General features: G+C 41.9%; 1 protein-coding gene across 1 annotated transcript in view; it reads right to left on the bottom strand.

Annotated features, from left to right (window-relative positions):
- Positions 1 to 18,630, bottom strand: part of TMEM108 (transmembrane protein 108) — a 386,310-nt gene extending 367,680 nt beyond the window's left edge. The window contains exons 1-2 of the mRNA XM_032630618.1: positions 18,577 to 18,630; positions 11,883 to 11,997 (exon numbers count right to left, since the gene is read on the bottom strand). The gene's annotated coding sequence lies outside the window, so the exon portion shown is untranslated. The remainder of the gene's footprint in view (positions 1 to 11,882; positions 11,998 to 18,576) is intronic.
- Positions 18,631 to 20,715: the final 2,085 nt, after the last annotated feature.

The following is a 20,715-nucleotide window of genomic DNA, read 5'->3' as shown; positions in this document are numbered from 1 at the left end:
AACAGTGTTTGCATATAACCTATGCACATCCTCTCGTATACTTTAAGTAATCTCTAGATTACCTAATACCTCTGTATTACCTAATACAATGTAAATGCTATGTAAGTTGTAAATACAATGTAAATGCTATGTAAATAGTTGCCAGTGTGCAGCAAATTCAAGTTTTGCTTTCTGGAATTTTTTTTTTCTACAGAAAAACCCACGCAGTTGTACTTATGCCTCTCATCAATAAACTCAAGCAAATATTTCCTCTCATATGGCTCATGTAGCTTAATATCAAAAAAACAAACAACCTAACGGAAAAATGGGCAGAAGACCTAGACATTTCTCCAAAGGAGACAGACAGATGGCCAAAAAGTACATGAAAAGATGCTCAACATTACTAATTATTAGAGAAATGCACATCAAAATTGCAATGAGGTATCACCTCACACTGGTCAGAATGGCCATCATCAAAATATCTACAAACAATAAATGCTGGAGAGGGTGTGGAGAAAAGGGAACCCTCCTACACTGGTTGGGAATATAAATTGGTACAGCCACTATGGAGAACAGCACGGAGGTTCCTTAAGAAACTAAAACTAGAGCTAACATATGACCCAACAGTCCCACCCCTGGGCATATATCTGGAGAAAAACATGGTTCAAAAGGATACAGGCACCCCAATGTTCATTGCAGAGCTGTTTACAATAGCCAAGACATGGAAGCAACCTAAATGTCCATCAACAGAGGAATGGATAAAGAAGATGTGGTACATATATACAATGGAATATTACACAGCCATTAAAAAGAATGAAAAAATGCCATTTGCAGCAACATGGATGGACCTGGAGATTACCATACTAAGTGAAGTCAGTCAGACAGAGAAAGGCAAATATCATATGATATCACTTATATGCGGAATCTAAAAAAAAATGATACCAATGAACTTATTTACAAAATAGAAACAGGCTCACAGATCTCAAAATCAAATTTATGGTTACCAAAAGGGAAATGTGGGGGGGAGTGATAAATTAGGAGATTGGGATTAACATATACACACTACTATATATAAAATTGATAACTAACAAGGACCTACTGTATAGCACAGGAAACTCTACTCAATATTCTGCAATAACCTATATGGGGAAAGAATCTGAAAAGAATGGATATGTATATGTATAACTGAATCACTCTGTTGTATACCTGAAACTAACACATTGTAAATCAACTATACTCCAATACAAAATTTTTAAAAAACAAGCAAGAGACAAAATTAATGCAATGAGACCCACACATATATATGAAATTGCAGCCCCATGCTAAAAACTAAAAAAAAAAAAAACCAGAAAAGCAATATTTATTCTCACCTTGAGTAGAAAAAAATTTTAAAGCCTTATTTTATGCATGAAACAATAAGGAAAATGGAGAAAAAAGAGGAAGAAAGAGTGAGAAGGGCCAGAAGGAGTTAGGTTTTAAAAACTACAATTTATAAGCCTAACATATGGCTTAAAATCATTTGAGCAAGAGGTGTAAAACCATAATTTAAATAGAGTGAACAAAAGAAACACAGATATGCTTTCAGCTCTACAGTGAGAAGGGCAGACAGCAACACCATTGTTTGAGAACACTGGCAGGTTTATTCATGTCAAACGTGCTATAACTGAGAATCCATATGGGACAGTCTGCTTAAATGAACTCCAAGGGTTTGTACAAGCAATCCTGTTAATGTCATGTTGCATTTTATTAAATGATGTTTGGAATAAAAAGCCTGTTGGTTGGGCACTGGAAAAGTTTGTTTTAAAGAGGTATACCTTATGATGACAGTTGTAATCATAGCATTTGATCTTCATGATAAATCTCACTATACGTGAGAGGAAACAACTGCGAAGACAATGAATCAGTGCTCAGCATTATATTATATGGAGTGACCCTGAAACTGCCTTCAATTTCTGATGTGGGCAGATACACCAGGAGATTATGAGGGTCCAGGATAATTTTCACCATCACAGGTAGAAGGAGGACAGTATCTTCTTTTTTTCCCAAAGAACCAAGTTCATTCGATCTTTTTTTTTCATTTTTATTTATTTATTTTTATTGACATATAGTTGATTTACAATGTTTCAGGTGTTCAGCAAAATGATTCAGTTATTCATACATATATATTATTTTTTAGATTATTCTCCATTATAGGTTATTACAAGATATTGAACATAGTTCCCTGTGCTACACAGTAAATCCTTGTTGTTTATCTATTTCATATATTGTAGTGTGTATGTTAATCCCAACCTCCTAATTTATCCCTCCCCCCTCCCCATTTTCTCTTTGGTAACCATAAGTTTGTTTTCTATGTCTGTGAGTCTATTTCTGTTTTGTAAATTGGTTCATTTGTATCATTTTTTTAGATTCCACATATAAGTGATATCGTATGATATTTGTCTTTTCTGACTTACTTCACTCAATATGACAATCTCTAGGTCCATCCACGTTGCTGCAAATGGCATTATTTCATTCTTTTTCATGGCTGAGTAATATTCCATTGTACATATATACTGCATCTTCTTTATCCATTCATCTGTCGATGGACTTTTAGACTGCTTCCGTGCCTTGGCTATTGTAAATAGTGCTGTTATGAACATTGAGGTGCATGTATCTTTTGAATTAGAGTTTTCATCTTTTCTGGATATATGCCCAGGAGTAAGATTGCTGGATCATATGGTAACTCTATTTTTAGTTTAAGGAGCCTCCATGCTGTTTTACATAGTGGCTGCACCAATTTACATTCCCACCAACAGTGTACAAGAGTCCCCTTTCTCCATACTCTAGGAGAGTATATCTTTAGGTACTTACTGATAGAGTTGTGGGGCTGGCGTCTTATCTAAGAAACATGTGGTTAGAGAAGGTGTGGCAGTGACAGGCAGAGGATGGCTAATCAAGAAATGTGATTCAGATCAGCTGGGCAATTCTGATGTTCAGTAACTTCATCAGCAAGCACACATGATGAGCTTACACACAGAGCTCTGTGCTGGGCAGGAAGAAAAGAGGACACGGGCAAGGGGGTAACCCAGGTACCATGCTCACAAGCAGCCTATAAGGGCGTTATTATGAATCCCATCCTACAAATAAGAAAATTGAGGCTGAGAGATATTAAATGTTTTGTCCAAAGTCACCTTTCTAAAATCTGATAGAGACCAGATGGAAATGCAGATCTGGCTAACAGGTTAAAGGTCTTTCAATGCTACCAAACCAAATGGCCACTGAAAAGAAAGGGCATTCTATGCTGAGAGTAGACAATGGGACCAAAGACCAGTCTGAGTAAGGAGCAGTTTGTGCATAGAAAGAGTACAAAGTCAGAAAGTAAGTTGGAGTCAGACTGTGGACTGCCTTTATGTCTAGTTAAGAAGCACACTGTCCTGCAGGCTGCTGGGAATCACAGAACTTTGAAAATCAAAAAAGATGTAAGAAAGGGAGCAAAGAGACCAAAGGATCTACACCAGGTAACAGGGTTAGTGAGAGGAGGGAAAAGATGGAAAGGCATTTAGAGAAACACCAGAAGGAACAAGAAGTTAAAGTTCAGTACCACCATACTGACATGGGATTTGGGGCTCTCAAAATAAAAGACACTAATTGGGGGTTACTACTAATGTCCTACTATTTAATGTTTGGCAAATATTTTACTAATGCCAATAATTAAGAATTTCAGAGGTGATCTAATAAGTGTTCTTTCCAATAGAAAGGGGACAGCAGGCTCAGCGGCCATGGCTCACGGGCCCAGCCACTCCACAGTATGTGGGATCCTCCTGAACCTGCGTCCCCTGCATCGGCAGGTGGACTCTCAACCACTGCGCCACCAGGGAAGCCCGAAAGGGGATAGCTTTTGACAGCTGAGGGAAGCATGCACCTGGTCTGCCTCTTCCTCATGCAGGAAACTTCTTTTAAGGGGGACATGCTGATAAGAAGTCATGTTTGAAGATATTATTGGGTTGGCCAAAAGGTTCCTTTGGTTTTTAAGTACAAATAAAAGACACATTTTTCATTTTCACCAAGAACTTTATTGAACAACATATTCACCCTTTTGTTCCACTGCCTTCTGTCATTTTTCAGGCAACTTCATAATTCCATCTTCCCGAAACTTTTTATCTTTTTGAGCAAAGAACTGTTCCAGGTGCCTTTTATAGTCTTCCAGGGAATTGAAAGTTTTTCCATTAAGAGAATTTTGTAAAGACCGAAGTAAATGGACATCCAAATGTTCAATGTCTGGTGAATACAGCGGATGAATCAGAACTTCCCAGCCAAGCTGTAACAGTTTTTGCCTGGTCATTAAAGAAACACACAGTCTTGTGTTATCCTGATGGAAGATTATGTGTTTTCTGTTGACTAAGTCTGGACGCTTTTCGTCGAGTGCCGCTTTCAGTTGGTCTAATTGGGAGCAGTACTTGCTGGAATTAATTGCTTGGTTTTTCCGGAAGGAGCTCATAATAGAGGACTCCCTTCCAATCCCACCATATACACAACATCACCTTCTTTGGATGAAGACAGGCCTTTGGTGTGGTTGGTGGTGGTTCATTTCGTTTGCCCCATGATCTCTTCGTTCCACATTATTGACCGTATCTACTTTTTCATTGCCAATCACAATTTGTTTTAAAAACGGAACATTTTTGTTAAGTTTAAGTAGAGAATTGCATGCTGAAATACGGTCAAGAAGGTTTTTTTCACTTATGTGGAACCTAAACATCAAAGCGGTGAACATAATAAAGCTGGTGCAAATGATTATCCATGCTTGACTTGGCTATTTTGAGTATGTCGGCGATCTCCAGCATGGTATAAGGTTGATTGTTCTCAATGAATGTCTCGATTTGATCGCTATCAACTTCAACTGGTCTACCTGACCATGGAGCAATGTCCAGCGAGAAATCTCCAGCACGAAACTTTGCAAACTACTTTTGACATGTTCGATCAGTCACAGCACCTTCTCCATACACTGCACAAATCCTTTTCTGCATTTCAGTTTTGTTTCTACCTTTCTTGAAATAAAGCATAATATGCTGAAAATGTTGCTTTTTTCTTCCATCTTCAGTATTAAAATGGCTACACAAATATTCACCAATTTTGATGTTTTTTTTTAAAATGCACACTGATATGACAGCTGTCACAATACAATCTAACAAAACTGTTTCAGTGACGTTGAAGACAACTAAATGCCACTAGAGCCATCTTGCAGAAAAAACCAAACGAACCTTTTGGCCAACCCAATACTCTAGCCACAGCTTTGTTTCTTGGAAGGTTGAAGGTCAAGATTCAATGATGGGCTCAGGAGGGAAAAAGCCTGAGTAGGATCTATCACCTCTTCCTGTGGCTCATGGGAAGGACAGGACAGTTCACTAAAGCTGGAGGTTTCAGCCTGCCCCTCAAGCATCTGTGTCCTCACTCCTTGCCTCCCGAGCACATTTATCCCCCAACAACCTCACAGGGAGTGGACTACAGCAAGACAAAATCCCAGAATTCAGGATCTGGGGCTCTCAGCCATCTTTCAGAATCTCTTTACACCCTAGAGAGAGCAGATGCCTTTACTGTTGCTACAGAATCTTCATGCAGGGGCTGCAAATTAATTCCTGATTCTATGAGAAAAAACATAATGTTGTTTTATTTTTGTAAAAAATAAATTAGATATGCACAAATTTGACTTACAGTATAAACTAAAGATAAAGTAAGGTTAGCACTTGTTTAAAATTAAAACTGAAGATTTTAATCTGGAAATATGTGGTTATCTGTATACAAATCTTCCTGCTCAGAAGAAACATGAATATATACGTTAAAACTAATTTGATACAATGCTCTATTTTTCCCTTCTCATTAAAAAAATTCAATAGAGGGGATAGGGATCTTCACAGAGTAAGAAGAGAAACTGAAGCAAAAGATTCATCTCTGCTCCTTTCACCTTAGTAGGCAGCAGCTGGGTGAGAAAGCTGATCCCGATCATCCTTCAATAACAGAGTACATTCTTTCCTCAACCAGCAGTTGCAGAAGCCCCACTGCACTTCTCTTCTGCCTCTTTCAAAAGAAGCTGCATCTAAGGAAATACTGACTCTCTGTATGTGGCACCACCGTGCTGCAGCTACTTGAGAAGAGTAAGAGCCTTCGGTGGATTCAGTGAGCCAATGTGCTCACTGTTTGTGCTACCACAGGGCATAACCTTCACAGCTGTGCAGGCCCATGGAGCTGGAACCATCATTCTTACCCTGTCACAGAATCATAAATAGGGACAGAGCCTTCTGCAATATGAGAATGCACTCCCTTGTAAAGTCATATTCAATCACTGGTTCAACTCTCAAAGATTAGGGGTAAATGAACAAAACACACTACAACACAAAACATTTTAAAGTCTGCTTTGTAAGGCGGTAATCCCCAAAATGACAACATCTATATGGAATTTATCTTTGGAGTAATAAGCCAAGTTATTTTCCTTTGTCAGAACTGGAATCTTACAAACCCAGCTATTGAAAAACACTTGTCAGAGACGTCAAAACGTCTTTCAACATTTAGACAGCCACCTAGCCATTATTCCTGTGGGATACATGGGTGGTTGAGAGAATCACATTTGACAGATGCAAAAAATAAGATATCCATATGGAAAATACAACTCCTCATTTCCCAACCATCTAGCCCAGCAATTTCCCTACCATTCTGCACTGGGATGCAGTCAGTCTCCTCAAAAAAAAAAAAAAAGGGGATACAGGCTTTTTCACAATTGCTACTGAACATGTAGGCTTTGAAAGTAATCTTCCAATTCTTTACTATACACATGACCCACAATCACTGTTTATATTGATTCCAAGAGTTAAGAATTCAGGGTCCTTATACCAGAGAGGTCTCATGTTCTATCAGTCTACTCCACCACTGCTCCCTTCCAGAGAAACCACAGTCCTTGTTGAGGCAAGAAGACCTAGGCCACAGCTGTGTGGACCAAGAGACTGTAGACCCCTAAGACTGCCTGGTAGAAGAGCTTTGACCAGGGGGATGATAGTTACTACAGAATTATCATATTCCTTTCCTTCTTGGTCCGTACACAGACCATCAGTTAGGTTGTGGCGACAGGAAGACATGAGCAGAGAAGCCAAAACGGAAATGCTGAGCCATGTTAATGGCTGAGAAATAGAATGTGGACTGATCAAGTACTGTTAGTGCAGATACATGCTGGAGTTGCAACAGATCAGGGGACAATCTTCCTGGTCCTGAGTGAGGTCCTGTCTCCATGAGGTCTGGCCAGACTACGGCTCTTTCTCATCCTGAAAGGCCTCTGGGATTCCTCCCAACTTGCCACATGCCTGACATTTGTTTTATTTTCTCATGCATCCTTACTTAAGCCTTCCACTTCTTAAGGCAACTTGAATGAGTTTCTGTTCTTGTAATCAAAGACATTTATAGGGGCCCCACAGCAAGATGTCTGAAAGTGTTTTCTCTTTACTAACTATAAAACAATCTCAGATCTCCCATCTGACAGTCTACACATAACCTCACAAATTTAGGGCTACTTTGCCAGTTTTTGTAATCACAGAGAAGAAAAGAAATGGCTGGCAAAGCCCCTTTCCCCTGGATTGTCTTTAAATTGCCCTTGCTGCATTTTTTCTCCAGTCGATCCCTGCCACATGTAGACCACCATTTACTTTCAGTAGATCTAGAAGGTTCAGCCACAGTAAGTCTAGAATAAAAACCCAGCATCCTATGGGAGCCTTAGTAGTCTCTCCATCCTCTGTGGCACTGACAGAATCCCCCCTGTGACTTCTTGGTTGATTTCAAGGTTCAGGGACCAAGTTTTCCACTGGCAAAACCTGATTCTTCTGGTCTCTAAAAAATAAGATTGGCTCCCAAAGCAGTTCCAGCACTGGGAAAAGGTCAGATCATATCAGAAATTAATGAGCCAGCCCCTCGGAGCACTGCACCTTCTGCAACTCTAATTACTCCTCCCTCCTAACAAAAGACCCCACTCAACTCTCTAGCAACGAGTGATTCTCAATCACAGGCAGTATTTGGAAATGTGAGGGGCCATGCTGGTTGACTCAGTGACTTGGTTAGAGTAATACAGGTATTGAGTAACCAGGGATGCTAAATGTCCTATAATGGACAGCAAAGTTCCACACGATGATGAATCACTGTATCAAAATGTTAACAGCACCTCCCTTGAGAAACACCGAGCCCCCTCCAACATTCCGAGCAGACCAAAGCAGGAAAGAAAGGCAAAGTGAAGAGAGGAGGGCAGTAAGAGGACCAGCACCGCACCATCAGAAGTGAGGCACTCGAGTGAAGACTGTCTGGGGATCACCTCGCCCCCGCCACCTCCTTCACCTCGCCCTCCAGGAACACTACTCACAGCACACAACTCCTTGTTCTCAGTCCTGCTACCACGCAAAACAGTCTTGGGCTCAGATTTAAATTACATCTTTTAAAATGTGTGTCTTTATTTCCACATCTTTTCCTTTGTTCTAATTATGGTAGTTTCTGAGCAACTAATGTTGGTGCTAGTAATAGATAATATATCACCTGAAAATTCTTCCATGTTGCTAAAGGGCTTAATTACTAAATTTGTACTATAATATGTCTGTTGGAAAATCTAGAGACTAATTCTTTAGGGGATAACTCCTCAGAGATTAAACTTGAGAGATTAAATTTGTGAATTAATACCTTCTTATGAAACACTTTTTTGAGCCACACTGGAGCTTGGAAGAAGGGAAGGTGAAAACTCTCTCGCCACCTTTCCCAGACTCTTTGTTATGCTCTAGGCAGTATCAGAAGAGACATCCTGCACAAACTAGCTTCACCACCAAGGATCAGGGCATGGAGAGACCAGATGGAAAGAGACAGCTCAGCAGCCTTGGATTAAAGCACAAATATTTCTGAGGCAGTGCGCTCAGTTATGTCAGAGAGACAGGCCCATGGCACTTTCTGTAACAGACAGATGCTGCAGCAAGGTAAAAAGTTCAGCAAGAGCCATTCACAGATTGAAAAGTGCCCAAGGATGGAAAAGTCCAAAATGCAATCCTGTTTTAAATGAGGTGAGGTCTTGCTATAACAAGCGCACATGCTGTCACTACAAGTGTGCATTTCTGACAAATAGGGTCCTTACAGACTGAAGCAGTGCTATCCAACAGAATTCCCTCTGATGATGGCAATGTTCTCTGTCCGCACTGTGCCTGTGTCAATATGGTAGTGTTTGTTGTAAATTTTGTGAGTGTATCTAATAATTGCAGGGACCAGAAACACAGCAAGGCTGAACACAAATCTGCCCGGACAGTTTACATCTAATCCCTGCACTTGCCCTTCCTTAAACTGAGGCTTTCTAGTAAAATAACGTGATTGCTTCAGGCCTAAGTCAGGGTGATGGCCTTTTTCACCATTCCAAAACAGAGTTCTAGAAGATTATCAGAACACCTGTGATATTAAAACATTTTATGTATCATTCAAAGAGCATGGGTTGAAGATAAACCCTTTTCCATAATTCCAAAGGAGAGAAGAAACATAAATGTAGAAGTTCTAGGATAAAAACAGATTTCTCCAAACATTCTCTGGTCTTTGTTGTATTACCTGCAAAATCTGTTCTAGGATCAGTAGTCATTTGGGAGGATATTTTTCTTTGGGGGGGTTACTTCTTTATGTCCTTTGATCTGATTATACATGAGTCACTTTAGCATTAAGAGATTACCACAACCCCACAACCCCCGGTCAAAAGCAATTTCCTTAACTGCTCTTCTGAACAGCCTCCTTCTCCTTCCTCCACTCTCCCATTTTTTAACTTTCCAAAAAATAGCCTTTATTCACGAGTATATTGTTGAAATGAGCTGAATATGAAGCTCTCAAGTAAAATCAGAATCCAGTACTGTTCATCATTTCCCACACCACTAACCCTTCACCCTTCAAACTCCCCTGCTCCTCAGCTACTGCCTTCACAAGGATTAAGAGTGATCCTTGAGTCCTGGAAATTTGGGGAGACAGATATTTCTTAGCATTTATAGAGCTCCCAAGTAATCACACAGAACTACGTACATCCCTTCTTTAGGCTACTGAGTTATAAATGCTGTCTCCATTTTACAGGTAGGGAAACTGGAGCAAAATGAGGCTAAATGATTAAAATACAGTCCCAGAGAAACTCAGAGCAAGATTAAGTCACTGTACGCCTCCAGCAGTGGTTCTCAACCAGGGGCAGTTTTCCCCCCCAGGGGACATTTGGCAGTGTCTGGAGACATTTTTGATCGTCACGATTGCGGTGGGGTGGAGTGGGGGAACTACCGGCATCTAGTGGGTAGAGGCCAAGGATGCTGCTGAACATGCTACAATGCACAGGACAGCCCACAACAAAGAATCGCCAGGCTCAGCATGTCAGTGGTGCCAAGGATGAGAACCCCTGATCCTCTGGCATCCCCAGCACTACTTTCTTTGGGCTCTAGTCAATAAAGAATGGCTCCCTCTGTAATTTGATCCTTGTACAACATTTACACAAGAAACATGCCAGTTCAGTGTTATTTCTGGCATGCTATACATTTTAGTTACTTTTAAAATGGAAAATATATGGGAGCCACAGAGGAAATTGAGGAAAGCTGGCAAAGTCTGGCTCCTTTCCTCTAATGAGAAAGCTTAGCAAATACCAGGTCCTTTCCTTAGCGACCCCCAGGCACTGAGCTGGGGTCTGTGTCTGGCCACTCACCTGGACTCTTCAGTTGTTGATGTGCTTTGCAGCTGCCTTTCCTCTGCTTTGCTTATCTCTAAGCATGTGCATCACTCCAGAGCAGTAATGATGTATGCTTATAGGAATCTCCAGAGGTCTACAGCTGCTAATTGTCTATTTTGTTCAGTAAATTGTACTCATTACTGAGCCATGTGAGGCACAGAAGGACATCAGCCTTTCTGGGTGCCCTCTGTCTGAGCCTGGGTAAAGGGACGTTATCAGCAAGGGCGCCACAATATTGAAAAAAGATGCTTAAAAACAACCCTCCATCCAGTTTTTCAGCTGATTACTTTTATTTTTGTTATATAACTTCCCGTCCCCCTCTTTCTTAACCATCCTTAGCTCTGCTTAGATTTGTATTAACTATAATTTTCTCTTCAGTGAGGCTGATTTTAGTTTAAGCTCTAGAAGCCAGAGAGTTCAGAAAGGATTGGATGTCCTTTCCACCCCTCCCTCCCAGATTTCCACTGGTCTCTGAGAAGGGCACACCGAGCAGTGAACTTCTCCTTTTGATCTCAAAAATCTTCAGGACAAATGAAAATCCAAAGCCAGCTTTGGTTATAATGCTCCCAGTGCCTACATCCGTTGCACTAGGGACTGCAAACAGATGAGGAGTGAATGGACATGTGACTTCCAGTGACACTGGATAAAATAAAATGGAATGGGCAGAACCACGTGCATTGCTACTGCTATTAGCCACCAAACTGGGAATCATCAACTCTCTGGTAAGCTGTTTCCGCCCCCCATCCTGAAAAGAAAAGTGATTAATGCAGGAAAAGTTAAGCAAAGTAATCCATGGAGGGGGAGGATGCTGAGAGAGGGGAATTTGAGCCAGCAGAGCTAACAATATGATATGGCTACAGGAAAGCGGCACTCGGGCCTAGTTCCCTCCTCTACAGTGTATCTCAGGAAGGCCCAGCAACACCCTCACCACCCACATAAGTCAAATCCTACACAAACTCACTAAAAATTCTTGTGCTGAGATATTCTCATGCAGAGATTCCATCCCATCAACCTGACAATAGTTTTAGCTTTGTAAGTGCTGATCTTAATGGTGTTTATGAGCTGAATCACTAAAGGCTTTGGGAACCTTTCACAAACAGGGCACCCCACTGCACTGACTCCAAGAGGCTGTTAATACAAAAGTAAAACCAGAGCAACAATGGCAACAATGCCTTTGACTTACCCTGGAGTAGAGGGTGTGAGAGCCTTCAAAGGAACTTACATCCTTGTGACCCATCAGCTCTGCTGCCTTTCACCACTCACTTCTGCATGGTGGACCACAACCGATCAATCACCAGCTACCAAAGATGAGAAATGAATGAATGCGTTAGGCCAGAAGATCCGTAACTTCAAGTCCCAAGCTACTGCTCAAGCGAATTTGCTAGTGTAGGCTAAGTACTTACTTAACACATAGACCCAAACACATATACTACCTCTAGTTCAGTAAAACTTTGTTTCTGGTCCCTATATACATACTGGACAAGCAAACAGTAGAGGGGCCCTCCTTGATCAGTGATCCAGGCACCCAGGCTGACAAAAGTCCTGCCATCCTTAAACACAGCTTCCAAGATCCCCCAGGGGTCCATTCCATTCCAGCCTACGAGGAGCGTAAAACAACATAGAGGAACTCCCATGGGCGTTCTCTTTTTCTGTTTTCTTCCTAGAAGTGGACCACAACCCTTTTCTGCTTGCACTCAGTTACACAGCCACACCTAAGCCCATGGGTTTCTGGGTAGCTAGTAATCAGTCTCATACAAGCCTGACTCCAGCCCAACAAAGAAGACAATGTTAGTTTTAGAGTATGGAGTTCTGGGTGAGACACTAGCACGGTGAACTTGACTTAGTTACTTAACAAAGTTACTTAACAACTCTGAGATATGGTTTCCTCATCTGTGAAATACCCTGCTTCCCTCATTGACCTGTGTGTCAACGTGCGATTCAAAATGAGACAAAACAGCACTTCTGAGACTTTAATGTACATGCATGGCACCTGGGCATCTTGATAAAATGCCAATTGCAAACTCCCAGATGATACCAATGCTGCTATTCTCTGACCACACCTTAACTAGAAAAGAGATTTTTTAAATTAGAGAATATTTTTGTATACCGCAAAGTGATTTGCAGATACAAAGAATTATTATCTTGGTACCGACTTTGATTATATATGAATTCCCAACTAGCCAGCATTTTCAGGATATGTTTAGTCTGGGTACCAAGTAAACTTTCATAGAGTCACAGGATTTTGGAACTGGAAAGAATTTAAGTGGTCACTGCTCTCCCCTCTTATTTTCCAGACAAGTAAAAAACTCAGAGAAGTCAACGATGTCCCCAAAATCTCAGAACAACTTAGTGTGCTAGAATTAGAATCCAGAAATTTGACTTTTTCTTCTCTTATTACATAAATTCAATTCTTCTTTTCCTTCTGAAGAAGAAAAGGCAGTTTTATTCTTCTCCTAAAGTGAGAATAAATGCTACCCTGGCCCAAATCTAAGAAGGTACCAGAAGGTAGCATTGACCAGCATGGGTCACCATCATACCAAATGTAAGTGAGGGGGTTACAGGACAGACATTGAGATTTCCAAGCCAACGTTCTTCAGAACATAGTGATTTCCATCAAAGTTATATTTCATGTGTCCAAAATGTGACTTGAACACAAATTAACTTCTGTATACCTTCTGGAAAAACAAGAATTTTTAGTTTCCATATACACACACTGAGTCACTACTATTAGGGGACAATTAGAAAAAGAGAATTTGAGGTTGCATATAAAAAAGGGAAAGGAAATAATTAGCTGAGGAGGAGCAGTGGTTTCTGTAGTCAACCCTGGGGACAAATAAAGGAACCTCAAGATTTTTTATCCCCGACACCTAAATTATTTTGCATCTCTGAGATCATGGTGAGTCCTAAGAGTTAACAGCAGAAAGTAAAACATAGGGCCTCAGCAGTGAGAGACAGGAGTCCAAACTCCAAGTCCTAAGTCAGAAAGGCATTGACTTACCTGGAAATCAAATCAGACTGGGGAAGAAGGGAGGCTCTTAGTATGCATGTTTCCAATAAAGCCATATAAATTTGAAAGTGTTTTGGTGAAATTAGGAGGGCGTACTTATTGAGCAAGGAATGATAAATGGAAATCCATACTTGCATATCCATCATTAAGATGGGTAAAATGCTATTATCAGCATCTTCATTTAGTAATTTCAAGCATTCTAATAAAGGTAAAATGTTCTAAGAACTTCTATAGGTTTACTTCTGTACTCCACCCTCAACTCTCTTCCACCATAGTGTCTCTAGCATCTCAAAAATTCTCACATCCTGGCCATTTCCCTGAACCTATTCTAGACCCTAGAATTTTTACCCTATTTTTGTGCCATGGACCCTCCCCTCCTTTTGACAATCTGTTGAAGCCTAAGGAGCTCCTTCTCAGAATAATCTGTTAAATAATCTGTTAAATAATCTGTTAAATATATAAGATTACAAAGGAATATATAAGATTACAAAGGAAGCCAATTATATGGAAACACTCTTCTTTCCACATAGCCCTCAGAGAGTCCATAGACCCAGTTTAAAAACATCTGATTGGGGGAATGACTCTTCTAGTGTGATGAAAGCTTTTTCTTACAGGAAAGGTTATGCAGAAAAGTTTTAAAAATACAAGGATGTATAGTAACAATGTTGCTAAATAACAGTCAGTGAAGAAAAGAATAAGGTGCGAAAAGAAGCCTGACCTTGAATTTCTGCGCAAACACACTATTCATGCTATAGCTTTAAAATCCTACATTAAGGAATTACTCAGAATTTTTTTGGCTCCAGCCCTGTAGACACAGCATCTTCTGTGTACTAATGGCAGGTGAAGAAACACAGCACTGGAAACGGCAAGACTGACATGAGCCCAAGCTTGGGTCCTAGTTCTCTAACTAGCTCTGTTAGCTTGGTCAAGTCACTCAGCTCTGAGGTGAAATTCCTTGCCTATAAAATGAGAAGGTTGAGCTAAACCATCCCTAGGTTTCTTACAACTCTGAATTATTAGGATTCTAAGACAATGCACAATCATTTCTCTGAGAAGAAATATTAGTGAGATTTCTTTTTGCCCTTAGGTTCACTGCATGAAAATACCTTCTAGATGAGAATTTTTCAGAGGCTTCAGAAATACCTTATAAGACTCACCTGGCCATAGAATTTTAGACTTAGAAGGGATTTTAAGAGACATGCACCACATCTCACCAATCCCAGTGACCAGGTGAGAAAACTGAGGTTCTGAAAGGCAAATAAATGTATCTGAGGTCACATGATGAGGCAGTGCTACTGGACTGTTGTAACTACTGCCATCTAGCATCAGCAGGATTTTAGGATTTGGCACTGGTAGTAGAACCTAGCTCATGAGTTCACTTGAAGAGAGACAGAAATAAACTTCAAATAAGCTGAGCCATAGAATGGGGATGGCACGAGGAAGCAGGTGACTGGGGTAATGACTTCCAGCAGCAGTGCTCTATGCCTCCAGTAGGGTCAAAGCTCGTATGCACAGCAACCTCACTAGCAACAGTACTACCTCCCTCAAATATCATGGCTACAAAATCCATCTCAAAGAACAGTCAATTACAAAAAATGAAAAACAACAACAAAAACAAAAAAGGTATTTCAAAATAGGGGAATAGATGAACGAACCCTGGCTAATAAGGTCAATGAAACCAGAGTTCAAGATTTGAAGTGTTAATACAATCTTAAAATCTTGAAATACTTGTTAGGAATTTTTAAGTTTTAGGATTCAGAATAACTTTGACCTACCTTTGTGGACAGCGCTGAAGTATAGTAACTACGAGCATTATTTTAACTAATACCCTCACCACTATCTTCAGAGCATGTAATTATTGGATACTGATCAGGTTTAAAAGTTACACGTGTATTTCCATAGTCCCGCCCACATGTAGAGACTAGTTTTATAAGCAAAGAAGTAGAAACTATTAAGTTGTTGGGAATTTTGATTGAATCATGATTTCAACCTAATTCTCAATTAGCCAACATGTATGCCAAGTACTTTCAAAACCTGTGCTATGAGGCTTCATTGTCACTCTCCACCTCCCACACACAACCAGCAGAGTAATGGCACCATTCTCAACCCCCACAGTCACCATCCCTACCTTAGAGCAACATTTCTGGCTTTCATAACTTTTTTTTTATATATATTTTCTTTGAGAATCGATACAGCCTTTCAAAATCTATACTGGAGGCTACACACCGCTGGTTTGCCAGCTCTATATTTCATCTCTTCCAGGAATTCCCAGAGACAGCAGTGCCATCTACTGGTAGGGAGGGCACAACTTGTTTTCTGGAAGCCAGTGGGTGACTTGTCAAGGATCTGAAAGAATGGTAGCCTAGATTTGTGTCTTTGTGAGCCTTTCTTTTCTAGAGCACATTACAAGCATAACTGATGCTTACAATCTGAGACACGGAACTCCACAGGAGCCCCCATCGTGAAGGGCAGGTCTTCTGTAAGTCACAAAAAGCCCAGCCTGTCTGGCCAATAGTGAGGCGGCTCTGCCTAGAAATGCCTCCTCAAGGCTCCTCAAGGCTAAGCCTCACTGAATTAAACACTTCCTAGCTCTCCTTTCCCCCACATGCTTCTGTATCAGATGATCTCACCCGTGCCCCCACCTGTGGCAATGTTATCCCGCTCTATCTTACAGCAAGTGTCCCAGGGAAGGTGCTCAGACCTCTCTCAACGTGAAGGCTCTTAGATTTACACAATGTGACACAGATCCTGCTCAAAGGACGCTACTGCTTAGGCATGCAGGTCAGACTCTAATCTCTCTCATTCACTCTCCATCCCCCCCCTCCCTGACCCAGGGGACAGAAACAACAGAAAGGAAATGATTTTGTTGTTGCTTTGAAAGCTACACTAGTGGGCTCTTATCGACTCAGAAAATAAACCTTGTCCTGTAGGTCACCGAGGTACCTTGCTTCCTAAAGATGAACTAAGCCTGCCAATCTTTCCGTTTTCCCTTGTGTAACCTAATAAGTGTTTCTCAACCTTTCCAAAACCCCTGCCTCCCTTCCACAGGCTAAAGACAAACACTGCATGCCCTCTGTGTATTTATATAACAAAAGTGACATATTTCTCTCTAAACATAAGCATATACCTTTTCAAACTATACCACCTACCCCAGCCTCAGAATTCCTTCCTCTCCCCACTGCATACCAGCTAAAAACAAATCACTGACAAATTTTAAAATTATTCTTACTATTCCAAGCTGTCAGGTGACAATCTATATTTTACTTTATGAGAATAATTTGTTATATTCCCAACAAGCTTTGCAGCACCTTCTCTTTTACTTTCGCTCACCCCAGAGAACCATCAAAAGTTGATTTGTTACAGTTGATGTTAATTCTGATTCCCCCTAACAAATTTAAGTGTTCCCTCTTCAGTTAGCTTGAACTTGCCAAGTAAATTGGTTGCTTAGCAAGTGTAGGCATTTCACAGGCATGGGGTGTGCCTTAGATGCTTGAAAAAAATCACATTGTTTCCTAAAAAAACACAAAACTTTGTATGGGGAAGGTAAGAGTAATAAAAAGCCTTTGAAGCAGTAGCTACCAGGAACCGGAGAGATTGCTGTCCATTTCCTACCAGAGTAAGTTCTAAATGAATTACAGTGAAACTCCAGAATACAGTAAAATCTTCCTAATAACAGTTAGTTGAACCATTTCTTACCGAGCAGACTACCAGGTATATCTAACAAATTAACCAGTGGAAAACTGAAGGGACTTTTTGCCCTTGCTATTGCAGGTCTGGGGAAATGCAGAAGGAAAGAGGCAGGGGATGCCTCCCTTTTTAAAGTATGACTTAAAGGAGACATTCCCCCCCACCCCCCGTGCAGAAGCAGGTTTGGCATCCAATGGTCTTCTTTAAACATGCACTTTTCAAAGAATTAAGGAGATCTAAATGGGTGTAATTTAGACCCTGCCTTCCCTTCTCCCTACAGCCCATTAACATGCTGGAAATAAGTCATTACTTGCTTCGGCAGCCCAGAAAAACCTCAGTTTACAGAGATAACCAGTTTACAGAGATAAACGGCCTCCCCTCCCCACCCCGCCCCTCAGAAAAAGGTTTTCTTGGAGAGAATATCAGTGTGATGGTCTGGTCTGCAGTTCACTGCAGGCATCTCCCTCCTCACAATTACCAGTCATCAGTTTCGCTGTAATTTCTTATGATAGCCTCTCATTTAGACCTGCTCCGCCAGTGCCCAACTGCTTTTAAAATCATCATTTTCCGTCTCCTTACGGATCTCTGGATTCCTTCAGCAGGCTGAAAGCGTTCAATTTCGGGGCAGCTCGGGGACTGAGCGCTGGCGGGCAGGTCCGGAGAAGCCTTGCACCGGTGCACCTGGGCTGGCCCACCGGTCCTTGCCCCCACCACCGCCCGCACGGCTGCGCCAGGAATTCGGCTTTGCTCGCCGCCGCCGGATTACTTCGAGTCCCGCGGCTTGGCCAAAGAGACACCACATTTTTTTCTTCGTTTTCACATGTGACAGGTCCCACTGCATTAAAGGCATCTTCTCCCCGGCCCCTGCCCCACCACCTTTCACCCTTTACCTGGGGAGGGGGTCGATACCAGCATCCCCCCGGGCGGGAAACAAAGGCTGAGGCGAGGCTGCCAGGTGGGCAACTCCCCTCAGGCGGACCGTCACCGCGGTGAGGAGGATGGGCAGATGCATTAGAGGGCAGAAAAAGGGAAACCGAGGCACCGAGGATGATGGCTGAGCCCGGGTCTGCATCCTCTCCCAAGCGAGGCTCCCCGGGCGAGCGAACCCCAGACCTCCTCCCTCCCCGCTCGCCCGCACCCGGGCAGCGGAAGGGCAGGGAGGCCGCCCCGCGGCTGTTCTTACCTCGGGAGAAGCGCTCCGGCTCCCTCCGACGGCTCGGGAAAAAAATGCCCCGCCGCTTGCGCACGCGCACTCGCGTTCTCGCGCCTTCGCGCCCCCGCGCGCGCCTCTCAGACCCAGCTTTGGCCCGCCCCAGCCCTGTCCGTCAGCGTCCGCGAGAGCCAATCCAGTAGCACGGGAGGACCAGCCCCGGTCACGTGGTAGTGCCAGCCAATCACCAAATTGCCCTCGGCAGCACCCTCTCCGATGTCTCTGGGGGTTCGGTTGCTACCGAGTGGAGCGGGTGCGAGGTGTGCACAAAGGGCTGAGTGTCTGTTTGGGGGGTTTATTGGCGCTAGATTGAGCAATTAATAGATCAATCGATATCTCAAATTCTAAATATGAATAAGAATGACCTGGGCATCTTGTTAAAAGGAGAATTCTGATCCACTAAGTCTGAGATGGGGGCTTGAGACTCTGCCTTTCTAACAAGTTCTAAGCGGTGATGATGATGTTCCTGTTCCGAGGACCACGCTTTGGGTAGCAATATTTTGAGGACATTTGTCAGGAAATGATGGTTATAACCCCCACTCCATGTTATCTAAAAGTTTCAAGACATTTTCCTTCTTCAAGTGATGGAAAGCATTCCAGTGACTGACTAAACAAGGGGTGTTCTGGTGACACTCGTAGTTTGGGCACAGGCTGAGGGAAGGTATGTTTAATTTCAACATCAACCATCCTTGGCCCATGGGACACAAACCTGTGCTGATTTGGTTGGACGCTCCTTATCGAGAACTAGGTTATCTTAAAGTATTGGGCATGTGTGTCACTGTGCTATACTCTTGGCCAGAGAAGCAACATGAGTGGTTCCTGCTTTCTGGAAATTTGCAGTCTGTCACAGAGCTACACAGGCAAACTCAGGAAGAAACATATAGGAATAACATGTAGGGAGCTAATTGTTGCAGCATCTTGGACAATTCAGGCCAGAACTATCCAAACTAAGCCAGAGAGATGTAATATCCTATCTTAGGGATCTTTGAAATTGTCGAGATAGACTTCTGTCAGTAATTCCGGAGTCTGGAATTCAGGAAGCCCAATGCCTCTGTCATCTCTAAAACTTGACCTAAATCTAAGTATTTTCAGACTGGCCGCTAGAATATTTGTTGTTCAGCACAGTCAAGCCCTTATTACTCAAGACTGCACCAAAGTGATTCAAAGGTCTAAGTGCTGCATTCTCTAAAACCTTCTTCCTACTTCAGACCAGATGGTGTGACACTGCTTCCAGAAGTTTTCTCTCACTATTCCTCAAGGTGATCAAACTGTCACTTAGAGAAAACTTCACCCTTGTCAGTGTGTCTCGGGCCTCTGGCTTATCAGCCCTACAAGTGAAGCCTGCTTAGCAATCTCAGACATTGTTCACGAGTGTCTCTATCAGAGATAGCATAGCACAAAGCTCAGAGTTGCAGGGAATGCACTGAATCTAGCACAACAATGGTTCTGGCTGCAGCTGGAGTAACGAGACGTCTAACCAAGAAAAATATGTTTGAAAGTCTCAGAGAAAGTTTATTGTGCTGTCTTTAAACCACTGGTTCTCAAACTTGGGTGTACATTAACGCTTTTAAGGAAATAGATTTTGGGGGTCCTGTGCCTGGAGATTGCGAGTGGAGTGAGGAGTGGAGCCTGGGCAACTATGGGTTTAAAAAGTTCCACAGGTGATTTGTATCCAGCCATGCTTGAGAATGCCTATATAAGCTGCTAGATTGAGGAACTCATTGTTTAACAAGGGAAATCAACTCTGCAACACAAATCACTAATGACATAAAGATTGGAAATATAAGAAAAGCTTCCACATAATTTGTGAGAATAGATTTTCTAAGGCCAAAAATAATTCATAGGGAATAAATACTCAGAAGACTATTCAGTACACTAAATTTAAAAGCCAGGTTCACAACTAGGTTTAATTCCAGTTGATTTAGTAAATATTGCAAAAAGAACCTATTACCTTTTGTTAACCACACCAAACTGATGAACTCTTTGGTGATATCTTGACTTGTTTTATGTCCTTCTTAACTAAAAGCAAATTTCTATTTGCATTATTAAGAGTTATTCTCTGAGGCTTTTCCCAAAGTGTGCAACAGAATCACCTAGAGTCCCGTTTAAAAT

Source organism: Phocoena sinus, chromosome 4, assembly GCF_008692025.1.
Source record: "Phocoena sinus isolate mPhoSin1 chromosome 4, mPhoSin1.pri, whole genome shotgun sequence".
NCBI classification, from domain to species: Eukaryota; Metazoa; Chordata; class Mammalia; order Artiodactyla; family Phocoenidae; genus Phocoena; species Phocoena sinus.
This window is presented reverse-complemented; position numbering and strand designations above follow the sequence as displayed.